Genomic DNA, 15495 nt, shown 5'->3' on the forward strand with positions numbered 1-15495 from the left:
AATACATAGAAGCTGATGCTTTATATGAATTGAATGGAAATGTATTGTTATAATGATAAGTTAATACGAGTTAACAAATTACATGAAAAGAAGATCGATTTTGTAAAGAATGATGTATATCGTTTGATTAAAAAAAAAAAAAAAAAGGAATATGAAGAAACAATAAAAGAAAAGAAAGACTTAAATGTTATTATTTCACACACGAGGGCGTGTTAGAGTCAGGATGGCCGTGTCGAAGCAAGTAGTATTAATATGTTGGCGAGCACTATAATTGTGCTTACTACCTACTCGCATATTTTCCCTTTTCTGTATGCCTTCGCACTTATGCGTGTGGTTGTAGTGTCGGTGTGTAATGAGGTTGTATGTATGTGGTTGTAGTTTTGAATTTTGATTTCATCATATTGCATCAGCCAATATTTGTATTTTGTCGCTTAAGAAGTACCGTTTTAGCGGGGCGACAGCGTTGTGTCGCTGTCGCCGAGTGAGGTTCGATGGTAGGCACAAAGAATAATTGAGAGACACAAGTAGTTGCGTCCAGAATTCAAGTGCGGTCGAAACTCGCTGCGCGAAACGATGACTGATAAAAATACTGTTCCGAAATACATATGCATGTGCTCACTTCACAAGGCAGACCAACGGCAAATTTTGGGCTTTACAATTTGCACAGCCTGTTCTGCACAGAAAGAATACATTTTCGCGACGAGCATGCACACACACATTTACATCCTTGCTACGTGTATGTGCTTTTGTGTGCGTGCGTCGCGAAACTAAATTCTTTCTCAGTATTTTCGTCTATTATCAGCCCAAAAGTTGCCGTTGGTCTGCCTTGTGAAGTGAGCACATGCATACATACATTTGTGTATGTGTATGCTTGTATGGGATGGCAAGCTAATTATACCCTGAACCCATTTTCAATGGGAAATCAGGGTATAATGGTTTTGTTGAAATGTATGTAACAGGGAGAAGGAGGCGTGGCAGACCCCACAAAGTATATATATTCTTGATCAGGGTGACGAGCTGAGTTGATTTGGCCCTGTCCGTCTGTCTGTCCGTCTGTCCGTATGTATGAACGCGTCGATTTCAGAAGATATAAGAGCTAGAGACTTCAAATTTTTTTTTTAAATGTCCGTAATTACAGCGCGCATGTCAAGTTTATCATTAAAATTCGATAACTCATCCCGATTTCTTTTTTATCGATAAAAAACCTTATCGAAACCCAGTTATAAAATTATATCTTCTACACCTTTATTGCTAGAGTCTCCAAATTTTTAATGTATGCTTACATGCAATTTATACAATTTCGGTTTTTGTTAAAATTTACCCCCCACCCTTAAATTCACCCCCTCACCCTCACTTTTGTAAAAAGCGTATTTCAAATACTAGAGACTTGTGCTTTTACAATTACAATTACATGCATATCCATGTTATAATCATAATCTGAAAGTTTCATGAAGATCGTACGTCCATAAAAAAAGTTATTAAGCAATTAAGTTCTCATAGTAAGCGCACACTGCAGACCATGCGTGTTTATGCGTGGGTGCTTGTGTGTGTATGTGTTTGTGTATGTGTGTATGTGTTTGTGTATGTGTGTGTGTATGTGTATGTGTTTTTTTTTTCCTTTTTTTTTTTTTTTTTTTTATATTCATTTATTGACAAAATTATACAAATTGCAAGATGCGTGGTGGCTAGAATAGCGCGCGGTGCTTGCGGGACGGCCGTAAAGCATTGCTTCGCAAGCACTATGCGCTACCTTAGCCTGGGACAGCTCGTCTTCTCGATCGCTCGACTCTGCGGAGCTCCATCATCACCGTGGCCGCGAAGGTGCTTGTTAGTTCCCAAGCTTCCTCCGATTCCAGCATGGCGTTGACTAAGTTGTCCGCTCTGATGGAGCGGCCCACTGCTTCTTCCAGACGACGCCTCTCCTCCAGAAACCGTCCACATTCGAAAAGAATGTGGTTGGCGTCTTCCACATGCCCTCGCTCGCACCAGGGGCACTCGTCAGATTCCTCGTGGCCAAAGCGCTTCAAATAGCTCCGAAAGCATCCATGACCCGAGAGGATCTGCGTAAGGTAGAAGTTAACCTCGCCATGTTTGCGGTTAACCCATGGTTCAAGCTCCGGGATGAGCTTGTGCGTCCACCGCCCTTTAGCTGAGCTATTCCACCTTCTTTGCCATCGTGCGATGCACATGTATGTGTATGTGTGTGTATATGCGTTTGTGTATGTATGCGTGTGTGTGTGTGTATGTGTGTCTGTATGCGTGTGTGTGTATGTATGCCTGTGTGTGCGTACGTGCCTATGTGTGTGTGTGTGTGTGTGCGTGTTTCTTGTGTAAGCTGAAAGACGCGAAAAATTATTGAAATATCTATTGCTCCAAGGGTTCAGGGGATCTCGTAGTCGAGCAGTCTCGACTAGAGCTTTCTTATTTGTTTTCTCTGGATTTAGTAGTTTGTAAATTTTGTATGATTTGAATCGTAGGGTGACTATCAAATGGGCCATTGTGACTTAATTAGAAATTTTTGACAATAATGAGTAAAGCTTGAGTATAATATGACATGTGTATTTCATATATTGCAAAGCATTTAATAAAGTTAGTAGTGTTTTACGATAATTTTTATACCCTGAACCCATTTTCAATGGGAAATCAGGGTATAATGGTTTTGTTGAAATGTATGTAACAGGGAGAAGGAGGCGTGGCAGACCCCACAAAGTATATATATTCTTGATCAGGGTGACGAGCTGAGTTGATTTGGCCCTGTCCGTCTGTCTGTCCGTCTGTCCGTCTGTCCGTATGTATGAACGCGTCGATTTCAGAAGATATAAGAGCTAGAGACTTCAAATTTTTTTTTAAATGTCCGTAATTACAGCGCGCATATCAAGTTTATCCTTAAAAATCGATAACTCATCCCGATCTTTTTTTTATCGATAAAAAACCTTATCGAAAACTAGTTATAAAATTATATCTTCTACACCTTTATTGCTAGAGTCTCCAAATTTTTAATGTATGCTCATGCAATTTATACAATTTCGGTTTTTGTTACAATTTACCCCCCACCCTTAAATTCACCCCCTCACCCTCACTTTTGTAAAAAGCGTATTTCAAATACTAGAGACTTGTGCTTTTACAATTACAATTACATGCATATCCATGTTATAATCATAATCTGAAAGTTTCATGAAGATCGTACGTCTATAAAAAAAGTTATTAAACAATTAAGTTCTCATAGTTTGCGCACACTGCAGCCCATGCGTGTTTATGCGTGGGTGCTTGTGTGTGTATGTGTTTGTGTATGTGTGTGTGTATGTGTATGTGTGTGTGTATGCGTTTGTGTATGTATGCGTGTGTGTGTGTGTATGTGTGTCTGTATGCGTGTGTGTGTATGTATGCCTGTGTGTGCGTACGTGCCTGTGTGTTTGTGTGTACGTGTTTCTTGTGTAAGCTGAAAGACGCGAAAAATTATTGAAATATCTATTGTTCCAAGGGTTCAGGGGATCTCGTAGTCGAGCAGTCTCGACTAGAGCTTTCTTACTTGTTTCGGTTAAAAATGTGTATAAAATAATTTTAATTATATATAATTATTTACGGATATAAACACATTTATAAACATGATTAGCAATAATAATATATAAATGTACTTATGTAAATATGTATGTATGTTCATACATAGTACATCTGTTTAAAGTGGTTATGACAGTACGTAAGACCGACCAAATGCAAATGCTGGGCTTTAAAATTGCTACAAGCAGCAAGAATAACGCACGCAGGTCACAAATGCTCATATATGTAGCAAGGGACTACAAGTGTGCGTGTACTTGCCCGTCGCGAAATAATATTGTTTATGCGTATCAACGCTTTCATACCCTTCCCACGAATAACCATCGAAACGCTTACATTTTGTTTGCATGAGCGTGACAAATGCTTTTATGATTTCGGTATACCCTTCACTCAAGAGGAAAGTGCTGGGATCGTCGCGAACAATATTCAATTTCTGTGCGCTGCTGCTATTTGAGAGACCATATAGAGAGAGAGAGAGAGCATAAAGAGTGGGAGAGAGTGAGTAAGGGAAAAAGAACGCACAGCCATGCTCCATTTAGTAATGCGTGCATTTCGTGGCAGCAGTCGCAGCACACTGATTTTGTCTTGCCTTATTTTCACTGCTTGAGCCTCAGAAGACCCAGCCGACCAAATACGAAGTTGTCCGGTCCGTTCAGCGCATTTTTTCGGTGTTGAAAAAGTTTGTTCTACATGTCTAGTCTATGTGTTCTCTGGTCACTGGTTCAGGGTAGTATCTAGTCGAGCACTCTCGACTAAAGTTTTCTTACTTGTTTTTAATAAGTTTTTAAGGAGAAAAAGTGCCTGATATGTTTTTCATAAGTTTTGTTTTGTAGGTAATGGTTTTGTAAGTTATGCAATAAAAAAAAAAAAAAAAAAACAAGAAAGCTGTAGTCGAGACTGCCCGACTACGAGATCCCGTGAACCCTTCGAGCAACAAATATTTCAATAATTATTCGCACTTGCACACATACACGCACACACACAGACATACGCACGTAAAATTTAGTGACACTAACCAGAGAACACATAGACCGGACAAGTAGTGTAAAGCGTATTGCACACTTTTTTTCGGGTGTTATCTCCCAGACACTTCGTATTTGCTCGGCTCCTCACTTTTTGGGTTCGGGCTACGAAAAAATACACAATTATTTCGCTTCATGCGCTCAACCGAGGTGGTCGAGTGTTGAACAAAAGATCCCTCTGCGCTGAATGTTTCCCTTGCTCTCTCTCTCTCTCTCTCAATGCTCTCTGCTCTCTCAAATATGTGTATGTATGTATGCATGTGAGCACAAGCAGCAGCTCACAAAAATTTAAATTTCTTCGCAGCGAGAACCCATGCCTTCCCTTCTGTGTGAAGAGTATACCGAACTTTTCAAACAGTTTGCCATGCGTTTTCGTTATTATTTGTGGGAAGGGTGTGAAAGCGTTGATGCGCATAATGAAAATGTTTTCGCGACGAGCATGCACACACACACTTACAGTATGCTACATGTACTATGAGCATTTGTATGCCTGTGTGCGAAGCTCTTTCTGCCTATAGCAATTTTAAATTTGCATTTGTCGATCTTGTGAAGTGCTCACATACATATGTGTGTATGTATGTATATACATTTGATTGTGTGTACGCATGGGAGGCGCTGCTCACAATTATGGGATATAACTTGTAGAAGCACTTGTATGCATGTGTGCCTTTACATGTGCGTGTATGTTTGCATGGGAGATGAACATTGGCATGTGCCTCCCTCAACTTAGAATGGTGTGAGCGATTTTGGGTTTTATTTGAATAGGCGCGCTTACATTTAAGTAGCTAACTAAAGTAACAAGTGCACTTCCCATTACTTTTATAGATATTTTTTATACCCTGAACCCATTTTCAATGGGAAATCAGGGTATAATGGTTTTGCTGAAATGTATGTAACAGGCAGAAGGAGGCGTGGCAGACCCCACAAAGTATATATATTCTTGATCAGGGTGACGAGCTGAGTTGATTTGGCCCTGTCCGTCTGTCTGTCTGTCTGTCCGTCCGTCCGTCTGTCCGTCTGTCCGTATGTTTGAACGCGTCGATTTCCGAAGATACACTGCGCGTCATCAGGTTAGCGCCCCCCTTTACACTCAATCTCAAAGCTAAATAAAATCTAAACCATCAGAGCTCCATCTTTGAAATTTTTTTACATTATACTCCATTTATTTCTCTTTAAAATACAAAAAGAATGGCTACTGTAACAATAAGGATTATTTTTAAATAATTTTTTTTGTAAAATGTACAAAAAACATGTAACAAAAATTTGGTCATCAGATTAGCGCCCCCTGCGCTAAATTCAATTTATTTAAGTTAATGACCAAAAATAACACCTGTATTTTAAGCTATTATTATTTTTAGGTAATATTAGTAGTGCGTAGTGCCGTTTTTTGTTTGAAATTACTTCAAAAATTCGATTAGGAGTGGAATTATAAAGTTGTTCAATATTATTCAAGGATATGGTTGGCCAAGCGTGTTCAGTACCTTCGATTAACTCTGTCTTTGCACTATAATGCTTTCCGGACTCATATACTTCCTGACCAACCATCCCCAGACGTTTCCAATGATATTAAGGTCGAGTGAGTATGGTGGCCACTCCATGAGATCAATTTTTTGGCCCTGAATCCAGGACTTCGGGGATTTGGATTTGGATTTGGAGCATTATCATGCTGGGAAATCTAATGCCGGTTTTCAGACAGGTTATAGAAATGCGGAACAGCAGTTTTAAACACGGTGTTATAGTCCTATGCGTTCATGCGCGATGTCAAAAATTGAAGCTTACAAGCGCTGTAGTAAGATATTGCACCCTACATCAATTTTACAACAACCCCCCGCCGCAACGGCTTGGAAACCGTTCCAAATAATGTTCTTCTATGCGTAGGTCATGGATATAATAAATTTAGCCATCAGTTCTTTCCAAATTCAATTTTTCTCATCAGAAAAGACAACATGCTGCCATTGGACCACGTCATGTTCGCCCGGCCAAAATTAATGCGTATTTCTTTTCTTAGCATATCGACTGGTGTCTTTTTTTTTACATTCTGTTTCTTTAATTAATTAACTTTCTTAATTGCTCTTTGGACCGTTGATAAGCTCGTCCTAACACTGATTTTAACCCTAATCTTGGTGGTCGATTCATGGGAATTCGAAGCTTCCCGAACTAATGCTCTTCTATTTCCTTCTGAAATCACTTGATTATTACCGCTTATATAGTTTTTTCCATAGTTTTCCCTATTTGTAAGAAAATTGCCACTTAGTTTTCTGTTTTTTCCTGTTTTTTCAGCAATTTTATGGTTGCATAGTCTAGATTCAAAGTAGGCCTCAATCTTTGATTTTCAACCAAAGATAAAACTGTTTCTTTACCCATACTATAAATATATTGAATACTTTGAGCTTCACAAAAAATTTGGTGAGTGTAATTGCCAAAATAAGCAAGATAATTACAATTGCATTTAGGGGCGCTAATCTGATGACGCAAAATAAGTGCACACATTTTTTGCGAAAATAGAAAAGAATAAAAAATAAAACATAACGGGTTTTCACTCGCGCTTTTTTTTGGTATGAGAGACATCTCATATGATGATAATGAAATAAAAAAAAAACCAAGAAGTTACGTGCAATAGGCAAAGAGAAAAACGTAAAAGAAAATTAGTGTAAGGGGGGGCGCTAACCTGATGACGCGAAGTGTATAAGAGCTAGAGACTTCAAATTTTTTTTAACGTTCGTAATTACAGCGCGGATATCGAGTTTATCATTAAAAATCGATAACTCATCCCGATCTTTTTTTATCGATAAAAACCTTATCGAAAACCAGTTATCAAATTATATCTTCTACACCTTTATTGCTAGAGTCTCCAAATTATTAATGTAATATGCAATTTATACAATTTCGGGTTTTGTTAAAATGTACCCTCCACCCCTATATTCACCCCAACACCCTCACTTTTGTAAAAAGCGTATTTCAAATACTAGAAACTTGTGCTTCAGCAAATACATGCATATCTATGTTATAATCATAATCTGAAAGTTTCATGAAGATCGTACGTCCACAATAAAAGGTATTAAACAATTGAGTTCTCATAGTAAGCGCACACTGCCGCCCATGCGTGATTATGCTTGTGTGTGCGTGTGTGTGTGTGTGTGTGTCTGCGTGTCTCTCGAGCAGTCTCGACTAGAGCTTTCTTACTTGTTAATTGATTGATTTGTATGACATCTAACTGATGCACACTTTAAAATGTGTCCATTTGGGCACTATATGTATGTATGTACATATATATGCTTCTTATTAAAAGGGTAAATTTCACCAGAATATGTGCAGGTGCAAGGGATCGAAAATCGCATTCCAATTTGCCCACTGGGATTAATCAAGTACTACATTTAAAAAACAAAATTATTTGGATAGGCAAACCCACGATCATTGAAATAAAATCATCTACTTAACTGTAAAAGCGATTCTTCATATAAAACCCAAAATCGTTCACACCATTCTAAGTTAAGGGAGGCACACGCCGATGTTCATCTCCCATACATATAAGCACTGACCAGAGAACACATAGACTAGACATGTAGAACAAACTTTTTCAACACCGAAAAAATGCGCTGAACGGACCGGACAACTTCGTATTTGGTCGGTAGTAGTGTTTTACGATAATTTTTTCGGTTAAAAATGTGTTTAAAATAATTTTAATTATATATAATTATTTACGGATATAAACACATTTATAAACATGATTAGCAATAATAATATATAAATGTACTTATGTACATATGTATGTATGTTCATACATAGTACATCTGTTTAAAGTGGTTATGACAGTCCGTAAGACCGACCAAATGCAAATGCTGGACTTTAAAATTGCTACAAGCAGTAAGAGTAACGCACGCAGGTCACAAACGCTCATACATTTAGCAAGGGACTACAAGTGTGTGTGTACTTGCCCGTCGCGAAATAATATTGTTTATGCGTATCAACGCTTTCATACCCTTCCCACGAATAACCATCGAAACGCTTACATTTTGTTTGCATGAGCGTGACAAATGCTTTTATGATTTCGGTATACCCTTCACTCAAGAGGAAAGAGCTGGGATCGTCGAGAACAATATTCAATTTCTGTGCGCTGCTGCTATTTGAGAGACCATATAGAGAGAGAGAGAGAGAGAGAGAGCATAAAGAGAGGGAGAGAGTGAGTAAGGGAAAAAGAGCGCATAGCCGTGCTTCATTTAGTAATGCGTGCATTTCGTGGCAGCAGTCGCAGCACACTGATTTTGTCTTGCCTTATTTTTACTGCTTGAGCCTCAGAAGACCGAGCCGACCAAATACGAAGTTGTCCGGTCCGTTCAGCGCATTTTTTCGGTGTTGAAAAAGTTTGTTCTACATGTCTAGTCTATGTGTTCTCTGGTCAGTGATATAAGTTAACAACAAATATATTCTTCAAGTTAAAAACAAAAATATTCTTCATTGCAACAAAACCCAATGGGAATTGTTGCAACGCAAAAAAAACGTAACAAGCTGATCAGACCAATAAGCCAAAACTGCTGACTCAATGTCTAGCGGACTTCCTGCACACGCCAACCAGAGCTCCAGCAATTCTAAGAAGAATTGCACAACGGTTCAACAACACCACGAGCGACGCCGCTGCCAACGTCATCGACTGAACCACAGCTTAGCTAGGGATAGAATTGATTTAAGTAATTTAGTTGCAAATTTGTTCTTAAATAAAACGGACTGCTTTTAAGCAATAAAATAAATTTTTTTTTACCGTTTAAATAAAGAAAGAACTTCACTGGCACCCGAGCAGGGACCGGCTTCGCGCGCAATACAGCAAAACGTTTAGTACGTGCGTGATACTGCAAGTTAAAAGCAGAGTCGGTTTAAATAAAACGAAAATTCGATCGCGTTACAAAACAGCAAAGCGCCTGTACGAGCGCGACCGAAAATCACCAAAGCGACTCACGTCGCGTAGCTTCGACGTTCGGTGAAATTCGTTAGAGGTAGTCTGGAACGTGATCGTTCGATTGCCCATCGGTGGACGGTAGTCCTGTACGGTCCGCCCACAGGATACTTCAACGGAGTCCGGTCGCAGGATCCCCAGTAGGAACAGCCGAAAAGGATGAAATCCGGATCAGCAGTGAAAACCGCCACATCATCATTATTGTAAGTTAGAAATATAAGAATACGAAACTAACAAAACTAAAACGAACAAGTGTAATACAATATAAGAAAATTTAAGAAAAATCAAAATTAAATAAATTAAATATAAGCAAAAAATTTTGAGAAAAATGAAAGTTAAACAAGTTTAAGAAAATTTAAGAAAAATTTTGAGAAAAATAAAGAGAAAAATTAAAATATTAAGAAAACACAAAAATTAAAAAAGCGTAAGGCGGTCAAATTTAAAGTGACTACAAAAGTAGTATAAAATAGCCCAACTTTGCGATTCCCAAGGGACCCTCCAAAATAGAAGGGAAAAACCAGCAACTGGTCTTAATATAAAATACAAATAAAATTTAAATTAAAAAAAAATAAATAAATAAAAATGTTATTATTAATAAAATATAATAATATAAAAAAATTAATAAAATATTTTTATTTTTATAGAACTTAAGTTGTACTAATGATATTCATAAACTAACACTAACCAATAAATTCAATCAGAAATCCACCTGTAAACATAAAACAATAAAACAACTGGTCTTAATATAAAATACAAATAAAATTTAAATTAAAAAAAAAGAAAAAAATAAAAAATAAAAATTTTATTATAATAAAATATTTTTATTTTTATAGAAATTAAGTTGTACTAATGATATTCATAAACTAACACTAACCAATAAATTCAATCAGAAATCCACCTGTAAACAAAAAACAATAGTTCAAAGTCACAATAAAAGGCAGTTAATAACGTATGGCTAACGAGAATAATTTGATTAGGCCCCCAGTGTTAGTCGAACAACCCCAAGTAGGTGCACATACTATCAATAGACAGCAACAACGACATATAGACCGTCAAAACGAACACTTACAGAACAGAGGCATGGCGAATAACGCAGAACAGTTGATTGCAGCCACTGTCGCTCAAATTTTGACAGAACAACTACCAACGCTAGTGAGACAAATAGTTAACCCTTCCAGGGAATTCAATGACGTGGACGATCAGACCATAAATGACAGTCAAAATTTAAACGACCTTAACAGAGTACCAGACATTGTCAAAAGTCTTAGGGAATTTTCCGGCAATAAAATCGAATTTAGCTCACGGAAAAAGAGCGTGGATCGCATACTCTCCATATATGCAAGCCAAGTTGGATCACCAATGTACTATGGCATTTTGCATACCGTGAGAAATAAGATTATCGGCCAAGCTGACGCGGCCCTCGAGTCGTACAATGTGCCCCTTAATTGGAATGCCATCTCCAAGTGTCTCACATTGCACTATGCAGATAAAAGAGATATAAATACATTAGAATACGAGACAATTAAGAGATAATTAATAATTAATTAATACAGGGCAACAACCAGACAGTAGAACAGTCCTATCAGGTTGTTTACAACCAGTTGACTTTAATACTGAACAAAGTAGGATGTATGGAACTCAATAGAGAATCAGAAATCCTCATGACAAAAATGTACAGGGAAAAAGCATTAGACACTTTCATCAGAGGTCTGAGAGGAGACTTGCCACTTATTCTTAACATAAAGGAACCAACAGACCTTCCCTCAGCCCTCCATTTATGCTTAAAATTAGAAAATCAAAACTATAGACTATAAACATGGCCTTCAATAAAAGCCATCAAACAGGTCACAAAAGCATAGCCCAAAACGCAACACCACCTATGCTACCACCGCGTATGGTTCAATACACGCAAAATCCCCCTCAGATGATGAGAACTGCACCAATTGGTTTCAGAGCTCAAGTGCCAATGCAACATGCATGGCCAAATACCATGAATCAGGGACACCAATACCATAGACAACAACCTTACCAAACGTAACCTCATCAGACAAACGTACCGCCCCGACCATTAGCACGCAAACCACTGCCACGCCCCGAACCAATGGACGTTGACAAAAGCATCCAAACACGGATGATAAATTACATGAACAGGCCAAATTTTTAACCAGGGAGAAGACCCCCACCAATAGCAAATACAACCGATAAAAGACACTGTTGGGCTCAGCAATCATCGCTTCATTGTAATTAAGAGCGGCAGTTCATAGAATATGTTATCATTTAAGAGAATTTGTAACGGAGATCACGCTCTCCCTTTTGCGTTGTGTTTTTCACCCACGCACCGGCTCAGCATAATCCGCCGACGAATCGCGTACATTGTACTTAGTATGCAATTAACTCTTGTTTAGAGCAGATCCAGTGTTAGATTGACTATTACAAACATAGTAGCGGACAGCACGACAGCCTAGTCGCTTGCTCGCGTCTTTCACATAAACTCTGTGAATTCTAATAATCGCTAATAAACTAATCATTAAGTAAATTCAATCGTTTAATAATTTAAAGCTATTCGAAAAATCTCGATAGCTCAACACACTTTAATATTCAATCAGGAGAGGAATATCCCGACAATGACAACCACAACGCTTACATAACTATGGAAGAATACGGACAGGCCATCGAAAGCTATGAACAACAGACCGAACACGAACAATCACTACAAGAGTACGCACAACAAATAGAACAAGATGACGACGAACAAGAGAGCTCCACTGAACATGCTAACATCAATTTTTTAGAATAACTAGCTCTTCGCTTCCTTACATAGAATGTAAGACAAAAAGCGGAGAGATACTTAAAATACTAATAGACACAGGTTCAAACAGTAATTACATACAGCCCTAACTAGTTTCTAACCCGATTCCCTATCAAAAGCCTTTCGAAGCCGTAAAAGTCGGCGGAAATATAAAAATAACTCACCATAAAATCGCTAATCTCTTTGACAGACAAGATATTCAAGTAAAATTTTTCCTATTACCTACGTTAAAAGCATTTGACGCAATTCTGGGCAACGACAGCCTTGTACCTGTACCTGTACCTAAGGGGTATAAACATGGTATCTTTAATTATTAATTGGTTTTTGCTGCTGTGGATTACAGCGTACACAGCAGCAAAAACCATTTAATAATTAAAATACCATGTTTATACCCCTTAGGTACAGGTACAGGTACAGGTACGGACAGATCACATGACAAGCGAACAGAAAGAAAGATTAAAACAGTTAGTTACGAAACACCCCAATTTATTTGCCACCCCAAATGAAAAATTAACCTACACAACAAACGTAAAAGCAGAAATTCGACCCAAGATAGATTCACCCATATATTCGAAATTTTACCATTTCCCAATGTCTTTAAAAGATGAAGTCCATAAACAAATACGGGAACTTTTAGAGAACGGAATTATTCGCCCATCCCGATCACCCTACAATTCACCCGTGTGGATTGTTCCCAAAAAAATGGATGCATCCCAAGAGAAAAAGTATAGAATGCCTTTTGATTACAGAAAGCTTAATAAAGAAACAATAGCAGATAAATACCCTATTCCAGAAATAAATGAAGTACTAGCAAAACTTGGAAATAATAAAATTTTTTCAGTGCTTGACCTAAAAAGTGGGTTCCACTAAATTCCATTAAAAGAAGCAGATATCGAAAAGACCGCCTTCTCCGTAAACAACGGAAAATACGAGTCTACACGACTCCCTTTCGGTCTGAAAAACGCACCTTCTATTTTTCAAAGACCACTAGACGACATTCTTCGTGATCATATCGGCAAGATATGCTTCATATACATAGATGACATTATCATATTTAGCAAAGATAATGAAACACATGCAGAAAATCTTGACACAATTTTTCGAACTCTTCAAGAAGCGAACATGAAATGTCAGTTAGACAAATGCGAGTTCTTTAAAGACAAAGTAGAATTTCTCGGCTTTGAGACTAACCCAGACAAAATAGCAACCATAGCCAAGTATCCCTATCCAAAAACACTTAAAGATTTGAGATCTTTCTTCGGACTCTCTAGCTACTATAGAAGGTTCATAAGAGATTTCGCTAAGTTGGCAAAACCACTTAGCTCTCTTTTAAGAGGGGAGTCCAAAAGTCCAGTCTTCAAAAAAAACTAATTAATCTCAATCAAGAAGCCATTGATTCCTTTGAAAAAATAAAAAACGCTCTAATATCCGATGAAGTCATTTTACATTACCCAGACTTTAATAAGGAATTTCAATTAACAACAGACGCAACTAATTATGCAATTGGAGCAGTCTTATCTCAGAATAAACGACCCATATGCCTCCTTTCAAGAACATTGTCAAAATCTGAAGAAAATTATGCCACTAATGAAAAAGAAATGTTGGCGATTATTGGGCACTAAAAGCCCTCAAAAATTACCTTTACGGTTAGGCAAAATTAAAAATTGTAGTAGGCCTTTTATTTAATTTCTTTATTTCTTAATTTCTTGATATACACACGTCTGATATTGTTCACCCTCCAGCTTCAAATGTATCGATCCTAGTGCTGCAAAAATATCGGATCGGAATCGTTATAATCGATATTTTCGAATTTTGGCAAAAGATCGATATGGCTTTCTTAGTATCGATATATCGAAAAAATGGTTATTCTTGGCGTTGGTTTTAACTGTGTAAGAAGCGCATTTATTTAATTTTGCTAAATTGTATACAAATTGATTGATTTAATTTAATTGCAATAGAAAGAAAAAAAATGGATCAGTTTTTGGGAAGAAAACGTAAGTACAATTGATATATACTATTGGAAAAGCTTGGAATCATAGCTTGTGTGTTTTAGGCCCGGCGAGGGTTGACTCCGATGAAGAAAATAAGACCGTGGGAGCCCCAAAAAAATCCGAAGTGTGGAAATATTTTGAAAGAGGAAAGGATGGTTGTGCGGTGTGCAGAAATTGCTTTAAGGTCTGCAAAACAAGTGGAAATACCACAAGCCTTAAAAATCACTTAACACGCATGCATCCATCGCTGCAAGAGGGCCTGAACCCATTTTCAATGGGAAATCAGGGTATAATGGTTTTGTTGAAATGTATGTAACAGGTAGAAGGAGGCGTGGCAGACCCCACAAAGTATATATATTCTTGATCAGGGCGACAAGCTGAGTTGATTTGGCCCTGTCCGTCTGTCGGTCTGTCCGTCCGTCCGTCTGTCCGTCTGTCCGTATGTATGAACGCGTCGATTTCAGAAGATATAAGAGCTAGAGACTTCAAAATTTGTTTAGAATGTCCGTAATTACAGCGCGCACAACAAGTTTATCATTAAAAATCGATAACTCATCCCGATCTTTTTTTATCGATAAAAAATCTTATCGAAAACAAGTTATAAAATTATATCTTCTACACCTTTATTGCTAGAGTGTCCAAATTTTTAATGTATGCTTATATGCAATTTATACGATTTCGGTTTTTGTTAAAATGCACCCCACCTCTAAATTCACCCCCTCACCCTCACTTTTGTAAAAAGCGTATTTCAAATACTAGAGACTTGTGCTTTGGCAATTACATGCACATTCATGTTATAATCATAATCTGAAAGTTTCATGAAGATCGTACGTCTACAAAAAATTAATAAACAATTAAGTTCCCATAGTAAGTGCACACTGCAGCCCATGCGTGTTTATGCGTGGGTGTTTGTGTGTATTGTTTGTGTATGTGTATGTATGTGTTTGTGTATGTGTGTGTGTGTATGTGAGTGTGTGTATGCGTTTGTGTCTGTATGCGTGTGTGTGTATGTATGCCTGTGTGTGCGTACGTGCGTGTGTGTGTGCGTGTTTCTTGTGTAAGCTGAAAGACGCGAAAAATTATTGAAATATCTATTGCTCCAAGGGTTCAGGGGATATCGTAGTCGAGCAGTCTCGACTAGAGCTTTCTTACTTGTTAGGTTTATATTTA

The 15495-nt window shown here is 37.8% G+C and overlaps 1 long non-coding RNA gene across 8 annotated transcripts; it reads right to left on the reverse strand.

The window, feature by feature from the left end:
• Positions 1-1343: 1343 nt before the first annotated feature.
• On the reverse strand, positions 1344-15010 carry LOC149270119 (uncharacterized). Of its 8 annotated transcripts, XR_016269326.1 has the most exons (5): positions 13974-14998; positions 10400-10423; positions 10211-10234; positions 9334-9764; positions 4411-9241 (listed from the first exon to the last, which is right to left on the reverse strand). It is a non-coding gene; the product is annotated as an uncharacterized LOC149270119 (long non-coding RNA). The 8 variants fall into 8 exon arrangements; XR_016269323.1 differs by having other exon boundaries at positions 10211-13900; positions 13974-15010; XR_016269325.1 differs by having other exon boundaries at positions 9334-10234; positions 13974-15005.
• Positions 15011-15495: the final 485 nt, after the last annotated feature.

Source organism: Drosophila arizonae, chromosome 3 (assembly GCF_054131065.1).
Source record: "Drosophila arizonae isolate 15081-1271.41 chromosome 3, UAZ_ARI_1.0, whole genome shotgun sequence".
Taxonomy (NCBI): Eukaryota; Metazoa; Arthropoda; class Insecta; order Diptera; family Drosophilidae; genus Drosophila; species Drosophila arizonae.